The sequence below is a fragment of the Hyalella azteca genome, unplaced genomic scaffold (assembly GCF_000764305.2).
Source record: "Hyalella azteca isolate HAZT.00-mixed unplaced genomic scaffold, Hazt_2.0.2 contig11938, whole genome shotgun sequence".
In the NCBI taxonomy this organism is placed as follows: Eukaryota; Metazoa; Arthropoda; class Malacostraca; order Amphipoda; family Hyalellidae; genus Hyalella; species Hyalella azteca.
Genome location: NW_025941912.1, coordinates 1 through 13,102, shown reverse-complemented (window position 1 = coordinate 13,102; position 13,102 = coordinate 1).

The following is a 13,102-nucleotide window of genomic DNA, read 5'->3' as shown; positions in this document are numbered from 1 at the left end:
TCATTTAATATCGCCATCAACAACCAACTGTAAGATAAATACAGTTCAAAATTACTTTCAAACGTACCTCTAGTATCAGCATGGAACTATTTTGGCGTAAAACGAAGTAATTTCAGTTTGTTAGACTTATTCAGTTAACTTGCGTGTCCAATGTGATCTAGTTCTCAGATTTTTTTCTTGGCAAGTAAAAATATAGTATTAATAGTAATAGAAGTATGAATTCTGGAAGACGCGGTAGTCGGTCTTGAAATTACGTCGAGCTTAGTGTGGGTAAGGATTATGTTGAGTTAATGAAGATTAACATATATGCTAAGTAGAAAGTATCCAGTGGACAGCTATGTCCGCAAAAATACCTTCGCTCCATCGAACTTATTTAGGCTGAAGGTAATCACTGTTAAGTATCGAGCCGATGAATGAAAATTATTGTGTTGGAGACGAATGCAAATTCGAATAAGAATTGTAGAAAAGTTTATTGAATACTTATTTGTAGACATTTAATCATGAATTTTGTGAATATTTAATCAGTAATAAGGGTTCAATTGATGAGTAAATCGAATTGATGTCGAATTGCCGACAGCACAGTACCAACAGGTCGTCTGTTATCTGAAAAATAGCAGTGCCCCACGTCCGCACAAATAAATAACTTGTTTAGTTACCCACCGAAAAGAATTATTTGGCGCTACCAACCTTATGTTTTCAGTGCTTGCGGTGCTTAGAAGAAAAATAATTTAAGGTACACTGACTTAGTCCGTACTTTTTCTTGCAGTTGATAAACAAACTTAAAGTAGAAGGTTTTTCATTGCGGTTTGTAGTTTCGCTTTCATCTACCAGCAATTCTCCCGGCTTTCCATGCTCTAGTAGTAACTAAATGGTACACGAATAACAAAGGAAATAAAGTCGATATTAGAGTATTAACAGCGAAATGCATCTTAGCATCGATGCTCTTTCTGCAGTAGGGGTAATTAGACCTAGTTTGAATATGGCTTAAACTTAAATTTAGAATTGAAAAGGTTGGTCTCGGCATGGAGTCCTGAGACTCAGTGATAAATTATCGGTGCACAATAATAAAAACTCCTCTTTGCAAGGCTGCTGAAGAGAGTGTGTTCCCGAACTCCGGTCTTTTTTCTGCAGGATGTTAAGAAGCGTTCCGTGACTCGAGAATTTTTCAGGAATTATGACAGACAAAGGCATCAATAATAGTGCAAATCAAGTCTGATTCGGAAATAATCTTTAACCGCCTTCCTTTGTGCTTCCGTTTGTTAGATCCACGAATGCGCAGCCCAGAGTCCGTGCAATCAAAATATGTTACAAGTTCGTAATTCCGACAGCCAATCGTTGACGGATTTTACAGCAAGACTCGGCAATCACAGACAAAAAAAAAAATGGGCCCCTACGTGTACCTAGACAGCAACGTATACTTAGGCCGCTACATGTATATAGGCCGCAACATATCCCTAGGTCGCTATGTGTACGTAGGCACGCATAGGCACTATGGTCTTGTATTTATGTACGAGATCATATAGAGAATGAAAGATCATATTCATTGGTACAAGATCACGGTGAATGAAGGAGCATATTCATTGGTACAAGATCACAGTGAATGAAAGATCATATTCATTGGTACAAGATCACAGCGAATAAAAGTTCATATTCATTGGTACAAGATCACTTTGAATGAAAGATCATATTCATTGGTACAAGATCACAGTGAATGAAAGATCATATNGAGAAATTCGGTGTTATTGTACACTTTATTTGCTCCGACGCGGTTAGACATTAACAGTCACTTCTTTATTGGCATAGAAGATGTGCTGCAATTGTGAAAATCAAGTCTGATTCGGAAATAATCTTTAACAGCCTTCCTTTGCGCTTTCGTTTGTTAGACCCACGAATGCGCAGCCCAGAGTCCGTACAATAAAAAATTATTACAAGTTCGTAATTCCGACAGCCAATCGTTGACGGATTTTAAAGCAATCACAGACAAAAAATGGGCCCCTACGTGTACCTAGCAAATTCTAGTGACGCTATCGTTTGATGCGAATGTATCTGTTTGGTTTTGAAGTGCTGCCTGCACCCTGAACCTCGTAGTTAGCAGCAGCCCTGTACGCCTTGGAAACGACCTGAGTCCTTTAATGTCTTCCTCCTGCGAAAAGGTTATTTTTACCAAATAACCCCACCCATTTTTCGGCTGAAGCGAGGTGTGTCGGAGATCAAACTACAGTCTTACAGACGTACTTTCTATATATTAATATAACATCATAGAAGTTATCCATACGGCCTGATCAAGGTTTGGTTACCGCATTACACACTTTATAATAGTTATGTAAATTAACATGAAAACTGCTGTTTCTTAATATTATCACGTACTAGATCAGAGTCAATGTTGAGAATGTGCAGTAAACTTTCATTTAACATCAATTAAATTACAGATGACGAATATTGATAAGGTTTGATGCAACGACATTGATAAAAATGTTTAGTTTTAGTTGATTGGTAAATGCGCTAAATGTTAATCAGTTAGCACTTTCCTAGAAAATGAGTCGCTGGGAAAATATACATATATGATATTTACAACACCATCTTATTTGAATAACAATTTTAATTGTAGAGACAGCGTTGTTCTTTGCGCTGCAGATTAATAACTTTTCTCATATATGCAGATGGCTAAAAGTGTCAGTCAAACAATTTCCGCTGCCTATGAACACTATTTCACGATGCGGAACTCAAACTGACAAATATTAATCAGACAACTGTACTTGCATGCCATCTTGCAGTCATCAATTAGAATTTTTTAACTACGTAATGCTTATTAGTCCCAGACGGCTCAATAATATGAACGGCTGTAAGAAAAACTGTTTATATGAATTTTTTCACCTCCGCAAATAAGAAGGTTGTAGCGGCCGCTACATTTTCAGTAGCAGTAGCGGTAACGGCGCTACATTTAAGCAATTGTAGCGGTAGCGCCCGCTACATTTAGAGCATGTAGCGTTAGCAGTAGCGGCCGCTACATTTCAAAGTAGCGCTGCCCAGCTCTGTTCCCAGCCTCTGAGTGATGAGTCCTGACTGTGTCACGCGTGCAGCCCTCAGAAGAAAGTAGTCTCCCTTGCAATCAAGATTTTCTTCTCTCATTTTTAATGTCGACAGATTTCGAGGATAGGCTATAGGAAAATCTGCTCCGATAACAATTTTCAGGCTAGTACATCTTTCAATAAATTCTCTTGCAGGATGCTTCATTCTTCGCTGCTTATTGCTATTTTTTTTAATTCTAGGTTTCTTTCTTGTGCAAAACATTTAATAGGATTCTGATACGAGACTCTTCCATAAGTCTTTTAATCGTGAATACTGTTTTCATTGCTATAAAACTCTGTACGTGTTGTCAGAAAATGACATGCAGCTTGCATGAGCCCAACTTATTTTTCAAAAGTTGTATGAAATTATTTTAATCCACCAATAAATCCCCGATTATTTTTCGTGTCAATTATTAAGAACGGTCCTAGAGTTTCTCTGTAGTTGCCTCACCGCAATTGGCCGATGGCTCCTAAACTTGCTGTGATCGAGTACAATTTGGAGGTCGGACAGGCGCCGCGATTCGCCAGTTAGCAACACCTGCCATCTTCATCTAACCGTTAATGTTCATCAGTTAGCTGTATTCATTTCCCTGAATGCGTTAGTGTCCTGAGAATCACTTAGATTTGCTGTTAGAATAATTCAATCGATTGAACAGTTTCATCGTCGCCTTCGAGTTTATCGCCAGGCGGGAGTTTGGGGCTCGGCGCAGGGCTGCACAGAATAGCAGAGCAGTGCTCTGCTGGGAGAGAAAAACACATTTTATCTGGGAGAGAAAAACACATTTTCATGTAGTCAACTGAACCAATCTTTTGTGATAAATTTTCCTCATTATCTATGTTCTATGTTAATTACGACAATGTTAATTTTAATTTCTATGTTAATTGTTTCCTTGTGAGACGCTATTTTTAAGAATGATGAGAGGCTTGCACTGTGAAGAATAACATCGAGAGCATTTTCAAAATTTAGACTTTCCGTTATTAGTTTTGTTAAAATTAGGGCTTCATCGGTGTGATTAGGGCGCCGGCTGTGGCTGCAAGCGGATGTGCGCTGCTCCGTCAATTCTTTATTCCTTTGTTTGCAACTTAGGCCAGTGTCATATCTGATCTTCGTGAATCTTTGAACAACCGATTGGCAAGACGACTTTCTTGCGTGAATCGCTTTACAGTGAATATTGTGTCTAAGTGATCACTATGCACGAGTGCAGTTCGTTTTCCGGCTCAGTTCTTTTTTTCCACCCTTGGCTATCAACTCCCTACTTGGCTGATAACCTAAAATAACGCTATGTCATCAGTATCCGTGCACCTATGTCGGTGCCTTCTCGTCCTATTTACAAATATTTCATTTTCTTTCTCGTACTTATCTGAAAAAAATTTTGGAGGCTGAAATGCCCATGAAACTTGAGCGAACATGTTGAAAGATTGAATTACTTGCGTGTACTGCTGGGCCGGTCGCAGCTCAGCTACAGCAAATTGTTAAATTTTTAAATTAAATGTATCCTGATCTCGCCATTGACATTTTTACATAGTATCTCATTCAATTAGTTTCTATAAAGGATGTGGATATATAAAACGGTTGCGCCATTAACTATATTGTTTAAAAACTTTGGACTGTTTCTGGAGATTTCTATTGTCATCTAAGATCCAGTCACATATGAAGTTATATTTGCGTCATGTATATTGATTTTAACATTCATATCCCCGTCAAGGCCATATGAACTTCAATAACTGTAAGCCTCATGAGAGCTGAACTCTTAGTTATGGAATCGACGCTTCGGATCCAACTTCGGGTTGCAAAGGCCGGATCCCTTGTGGAATCAAGTCACGAAAAGTACAAGAATCGGCAACAGGCCATGGGCATATTTCTTCAATGCCGACACTTCTATTCTATTCTATTTTATTCTCTAACTCGCTTGCCAACTCGTCTGCAGCGTGAAACGTAAAACTTAACTTTTCGCTGAACCGAACTACTCAATAGTACATCAAAACTGAACGGATCTGCTTGACATTTGCAATTTAGTTATATAATATCATAGCCCTACGAAAGGAACAATATACGATTTTTGCATTATTAGGTTTTCAATTAAAACGAATAAACGCAAAGTTTAGGCGACCGAACAACTCATAAGTCCATCAACACTGAACGAATCTGTTTGAAATTTGGAATATAAGAACAACACTAATGAAGCGGAAGGTCTAAATTATTGAAAATTTCTCAAATCATTATTCACCCACAATGGACGGGAGGTCTCAGGTGGCGGGCTAGCGAAGCTGGCAAGAAAAGAGTCGACGTTAACAACTAAAGAGACTAAAATCACTAAATGATAATTTAAAGATAGGAAAAATGCTACAACAACGAAGACTCTCGTACAGAGGTCAGGTAGAAGTCAGGTGTCAATTTCTCCACCAATTCGCTAGAATTAATACTTCTGAACATAATATGAAATATTTGTATCTGTTTCAGTTAGGTATTGATAGTGACAATTGTGGGGTTTGAACGTCATGAAGTCGTAAATTTTAGTCCACCATATGATCGTTTTCTGATACAATGAGTTCTATTTTGGTGTTCAGTAGTCAGGGTATCATGTCAGATTCTCTTGTTAAAGTTAGTGATAGGGTAATTAATAAAATCTCGTTAAAATTCAAGTATTGGCCACCCACCGCCGTCGAAAGGGTAAGGTGGAAAGAAATTACTAATTCGGAGTAAGCCGCGTCCAATCGTGGATACTGTCAGGTGGTAATAAGTTAAAGTAATAAGTGGGGGTGACTTACATTAATTAATAAAACAACTGATAATAAACTTTGTTTTTCAGTGTACCTAAACGCACTCGTGACTTTGAATATGTTGTAATGAATGGACGATTCATTCATCGATTGTTGAATAAATCAACAATCGTTTTCGAGTAGTTTTTGCAGAACGGTTCAAAGAGTCAACATACATATTTATATCATACCAATGCCCCTAGGAGCGTGAATTTAAAATCTTCTATCAACTTATGACATACCGACATTTGTTATAAGATTTACAAGAGGGTGTATCATTGTGAGTTTAGTTTTGGTTTGAGAATTGTCTGCATTAAATATAAGCTTGTTAAATTGTTAGATCTTAACGATCCGATTGATCATTATTATTCTCGGGACGTCATGCTAAAATAGGCGTTTACTTTATATCTACGTATTCAGGCTATGAAATTTTATCTCCAAATCTGGATATCACTCAAAGCTGGCACGGCAACTACATATGGATTTTCAATGGCTAATTTGTGTGTTCATGCGTCCGGCCGGATGTTCATCTCACAACATTCAAATTATGGACGCAATATTTTGTACTCTGACCACTAATTAGGTATATGAGCTATATTTTTTTTCAAGTGCAAGTAGACAGTCGGTCAATTTACATGCAGTTCTGTTATCATAGTAATGATTTACATGGAACAATAGAAGGAAAAAATAAATCAAAAAGTTTATATCGTATAAGTATAATACAGATTTGCAAAATCGACTTTACATTCTGAGCACATTATTCAACAACAGCTTCGAAATTTGTAACTGCAGGCACTACCAAACTTCACCTGCTGAGTTCACATGCAATCATGTCGGCAATTCATTTTTAATGCTACACGCCTATCCACGTTCTTGTTCAATAAAATGGCTTGCAAGTTAGGTGCAAATTTAACTATAATTAACTATAATTAACGCTTTAATGCATAAAAATATTTATTATGTCTCTATTCTATTTAGTTTTGATAATGAATATTACCGATGACTAATTATATTGAATGCCGTGAAATGAGAATAGATTAGTTCTGCATGCAATCGTTTTCTATTACAAAGAGTTACTTTAACTGTGCAGTTCAGTGGTCTCGGGTCGGCTTCGAATTTCTTATAAATTATTGTATTCCATAATGAAAACTTGTCCAACTAGAATGTTATGAAAACAGTAAACTCAAGGAGACGGTGGGGCTGGGAGATTTTCTCATGGTGAAGGCACGTGAAGTAATGTCAAGAGTGACTAAAGATGATGAATGTCAATGAAGAGAGTGGGAGAGAACTTGTCAAATAGAAATGCTGGTTACAAACTTATACACTTTCACATTGTACTTGAACTCACTTGCTACTTCGAATCACATTTGAATAGTTTAAGGAGAACGGTTCAAAGAGTCCTTATCTCAGAGACTCAATTTATCTTATCATAAGCCACAATGATTTGAATTCAGCTCTAGCAAGACGACTAGAAATTTTTCTTGTGAAAGATTTAGATCTTTGTGAGTAAGTTAAATGACCAAATAGAATACTACCGCTTCAACAATACTCCCACCAAAAGTCATGAATAAACACCATCAACAAGGTGGCATATATCAATATTATGACAAATTTCTCAAATCAGACTTGTTCATCACTCACAGGCACAGACACATGTCAGAATTTTCACTTAAGCCTCTATACCGCCTGACATGAGTAACCGAAGCAATATTGACACAAGCCTACTTCCCAAAAAGAATACGTTCTAGTGTGCGGCAAAACAACTTGCATTGATGGTTGCTGCTACATACGACAACTTTAAGATGTTTCTGTGCATCACCGACCCGAGTCTACATTAGTTATACCTGAATTGACGCTATGTCATCAGTATCCATGGACCTATGTCAGCGCACTCACGTACTATTATGCTCTCTATAATAAATGTAAATCTTGAGTAAATTTTGAAGGCTGAAACGCCCGTACAACCTGTGCGAAATTGTTGAAAGATTGAATTACTTGCGTGTACTACTGCGCCGGTCGCAGCTCAGCCGCAGCAAATTGTTAATTCGTTGAAATCTGCGCGTATGCGACAACCTCTTGAGAAGAATAGAGGAGTAAAGGCAGGTAAATGATCGTTCCATGTGTTGGTTTGAATAAGGCCTTCCTTCAATAAACATTTTGTAAACTCATTCCCATAAATGGAATGATCAAATTCAAGTTATTGTCGAGTAAGGGAATAAGATGCATTCTCGCCACCAATAAAAAACTGATGATGGAGAACGTACGACATGTACTGATACATTGTGTGAACACTTTAACCAATTTTTAATTTGCTAGAGACAGGGAGCACTAGGATACTGGTGGGAGATTAAATAGCGGGAAACTTTCTCATTATATGTTAAGAACCATATTACTTAATAATAAATAAAGATTTATTGTTTTATGCGCGAATATCTGTTCCCATATTAACACATGGGATCAGATATTTGCGCTTCTGGTACAATTACTGATAAGAACTTTCACTTTGATAAGAGCGTGGACAAGTCTATGACCCATAACCAAGAACCTCTAGTATCAGCATGGAACTATTTTGGTGTAAAACGAAGTAATTTCAGTTTGTTAGACTTATTTAGTTAACTTGCGTGTCCAATGTGTTCTCAGATTTTCAGATTTTTTTCTTGATAAGTAAAAATATAGTATTAATACACATACAACTATGAATTCTGGAAGACGCGGTAGTCGGTCATAAAATTACGTCGAGCTTAGTGTGGGTAAAGATTATGTTGAGTTAAGGAAGATTAAAATATATGCTAAGTAGATAGTATCCAGTGGACACCTATGTCCGCAAAAATACCTTCGCTCCATCGAACTTATTTAGGCTGAAGGTAATCACTGTTAAGTATCCAGCCGAAGAATGAAAATGATTGTGATTATTGATGATTATTGATTTGAGAAATTTTAAATATTTTGACCTTCCGCTTCGCTGGTGCAGTTTTTATATTCAAAATTTCAAGCAGGTCCGTTCAGGTTTGAAGGACTTATGAGCTGTTCGGCTGCATAAAAATTGCTTCTATTCGTTTAATTGAAAACGAAATAATGCTAGAATATGAAATTAAGATACTGTGTAAAAATTTCAATGGCGAAATCAGAATTCATTTAATTAAAAATTTTAACAATTTGCTGTGGCTGAGCTGCGACCGGCACAATGGAACACGCAACTAATTTTTACTTTCTTCCCTCTCACTCCAATTTCACGGGCGTTTCAGCCTCTAAAATATAATTATAATTTTTTATTTTACGCTTTATTACTTCACTAATAGTACATCAGTGCGCCGACGTAGGTCCATGGATACTGATGACATAGCGTCAATTGAGGTATAACTAATGTAGACACGACTCGGTGATGCACAGATAATAGTCCCACTTTGAAAACATTTCGTCTCTCACATTAAATATATATTTCTATTGTCGAAATTTATCGTAACTACTGACATTTCATTCCAAAATTAATTATCGCTCTCAGGGCTTCGTTTATTTTGAATTTGGAAATGTTCTTGATGCTGTTATTCTTCACAGTGCAAGCCTCTCATCATTCTTAAAAATAGCGTCTCTCAAGAAAACAATTAACATAGAAATTATAATTAACATAGTCGTAATTAACATAGAACATAAATAATGAGGAAAATTTATCACAAAACATTGGTTCAGTTGACTACATGAAAATGTATTTTTCTCTCCCAGTTATTTCGGGGAAAAAATTAGTAGCAGCTAAATTTTCATAGATATAAGTACAATGCGAATGGGTGCCAATTTCTCACGACTTAGTGAGAAATTGGCACCTAACTTGCCGGCCATATTGTTGAATAAGAACGCGGTGTTACATTAAAACTGAATTGCCGACATGATGCATGTGAGCTCAGCAGGTGAAGTTTGGTAGTGCCCGCAGTTACAAATTCCGTACCTGTTGTTGAATCTAGGGCTCAGAAAGTTACGTTGCTTCTGCAAATCAATATTATACTAATACGACATCAACTTTTTCATATATTTCTTCCTTCTATCGTTCCATGTAAATCATTACAGAAATGCATGTAAATTGACAGACTGGCCACATGCATTAAAAACAATCATCGCTCATATACCTAATTAGGACTCAGAGCACAAAAAATAGCGTCCATGATTTGAATGTTGTGAAATGAACATCTTGCCGGGCGCATAAACATGAAAATTAGCCTATGAAAACCCATATTTAGTTGTCGTGCCTGCTATGAGTGAATTCTAGCTCTCGTGATAAAATTCCAAAGCCTAATACGTAAATATAAATTAAAAGCCTATTTTAGCATGCAGTCTCGAGAATCATAATGCTCAATCGGATCGTTAAGATCTAACAATTAATCGAGCTTATATTTAATGCAAACAATTCCCTAACAATACTAAATCCACAATGATATACTACTACAATGATATATTTTAATTTCACGCTCCTACAGGCATTGATATGCTATGAATATGTATGTTGAGTCTCTGAACCGTTCTGCAAAAACTACTCGAAAACCATTGTTGATACACTGAAAAAAGTCAAGTTTATTATCAGTACCTGTATTAATTAATATAAGCTTTCTCCACTCTTTCCTATTACCGTCGTCATTATCCATACTGGGTCTGACGAGGTATTTATTTCAACCCTACCGTCTCAAAGACGGTTATGGGTTCAAAAAAAAAAATTTTTGCTACGGAAAGCAAAACAATGTGCGACTTTTATAATTGAAAATACAAAAGTTTGACACAAATCCCAAACTACTAAATACCACAATGAAACTTATTTCATCAGCAAATGATTGTATGGTAAACTAAAATATTATACTATCTCATGGCGTTCAAACTTCACAGTTGTCAGTATCGATACTAACTGAAACAGACACAAATAGATCATTTTATGTTCTGAAACATTAATTCTAGTGAATTAGTGGAGAAATTGGCACCTGACTTGTACCTGACCACTTGTACGAGTGTCTTAGCTTACTATCTGCTACTATTACTATCTGCATTTCTGCTATCCCCCAATTACCACTTAGTTACTTTGAGTTGATAACGTTGACTATTTTCTTGCCAGCTTCACTAGCCCGCCATTTGTGTTAGAAATTTCCACATTCTTTAGGTTCTAATTTTTTTCTCCATGCTTATTGTTAGGTATGGGTTTGTAAATATAGAAGTTGGCTGAAAGACTTGTTGATGAAAACATCCGTTTAATTTTGCTCCGTATGATCGAGAGTATAAAACCATTCCTTTATAATTTCTGTATTTAAGTTTGAGTGATCACTCTTTGTTTTTCGCTTTATTTATTTTCGTTGATAATGCATGTTCGTGCTTTCTTTGATTAGGAAAGGGCTGACTCCAGTGTTAAATTTGGGCTTAGCCTTTTCTTGTGTCACGACCACCCTAACTTTTGAGCATCGGATTTATACCTGAATAACATTAATGTGTTCCTAACTTATTGCAAAAGCTTAGTCCTATCCTACGCTAAACTTGCTAGTTAATAATTGTAGTCTGCCCTCCTTTTCTACCACTTTGAATAATTTCCCTTTACATGACCTTTTAACTTGCCTTTTAAAATTACAGTTTAACTGCTCGCTGGCTAAAGATTTTAAGGTGGGTCAGAAGCTGTTAATATAGTGACATAATGCGTCTTACATTTGGGTTCGAAGAGCCTATAATTTTGATTATCATTTATTCTACAGTTATTTTTCCTTTTGCTGTTCGATAGAATAACTGCGAATGCGGTGAGACACGTCGTTCGATATTTTGGGACTTTCAGCGACCCAATTAACAAATCAAGGAGCCTTCCGTTTGTAATTGATGTGTAGAATTTTGATTCTGTGAGTGAAATTATTAAATCTTATTGCGACATTGGAATACTATTACTTTAATGCAGAATTGTAAAATTTTTAGGTTGTTTCTTGCTTCTACAATTATTTTTGGCCGGGTTTATTCGTCAGTATTACGTCGATGAGCCATGTATTGGAATGCTACCAAGCAGTGTTTTGAAACTTGGTTCTTGTCTAAGTTTCGGTAAATCCTAAGCCATTTCGAGCCTATTGGATTTTGTTTTTCGGATCAAGTAAGGCGACCACCTGAAGGGAAATTAGTACTAGACAGACAATCAACGTTCAACTCGAGGAAGGCATGCGCATGAAACGCGCCTGAGCAGCCGAAGATGATCACCGCACTACAGCGCATGCATTCACTCCGAACCTCGTAGTGCCCAGCTGAGAGCGACTCCAGCTTAATTGAACATTTTATTTGGTAAATACGGCTATGAATTTTGAGTTAGAGACTCATATAGGTCTTTGCATTTTGATAACGGCGAAGAACCATGTTCACAGTCGGTGAAATATTTTTCACGAAGCATTTTTACATAAACTCTGAAATAATCATCAGGTAATGTTGTCCATATACCAATGTCCACTAACCAATAAGACACTAATCCTACCAATATTAGTTATTAGCCCTTAGAGGCTCAAAATAATTATAATCTTTATTAAATATCAGCACAATATCGTACAAATGATGGGTGGAAGTGAATGATATATCAATATTACTGAACATGCAATTGGTTTCCCAAATTTGAGCACAGACTGAACTATTCCTGCTGCTCATATGAAGGTCTGATAACTATTGCACCAAGAACCAAATTCTGATTTAAAAGTGTACTGCGAACCTATATTGCATGCAGTTCCGTCTGAGTAATGATTTACATGGAACGATAGAAGGAAGAAATATATGAAAAAGTTGATGTCGTATTAGTATAATATTGATTTGCAAAAGCAACGTAACTTTCTGAGCACACGATTCAACAACAGGTACGAAATTTGTAACTGCAGGCACTACCAAACTTCACCTGCTGAGCTCACATGCATCATGTCGGCAATTCTGTTTTAATGCCACACCGCGTTCTTGTTCAACAATATGGCCGGCAAGTTAGGTGCCATCGTCTCACTAAGTCGGGAGAAATTGGCACTCCTTCGCATTGTACTTTTATCTATGAAAATTTAGCTGCTACCAATTTTTTCCCCGAAATATCTGGGAGAGAAAAACACATTTTCATGTAGTCAACTGAACCAATCTTTTGTGATAAATTTTCCTCATTATCTATGTTCTATGTTAATTACGACTATGTTAATTTTAATTTCTATGTTAATTGTTTCCTTGTGAGACGCTATTTTTAAGAATGATGAGAGGCTTGCACTGTGAAGAATAACATCGAGAACATTTTCCAAATTTAGACTTTCCGTTATTAG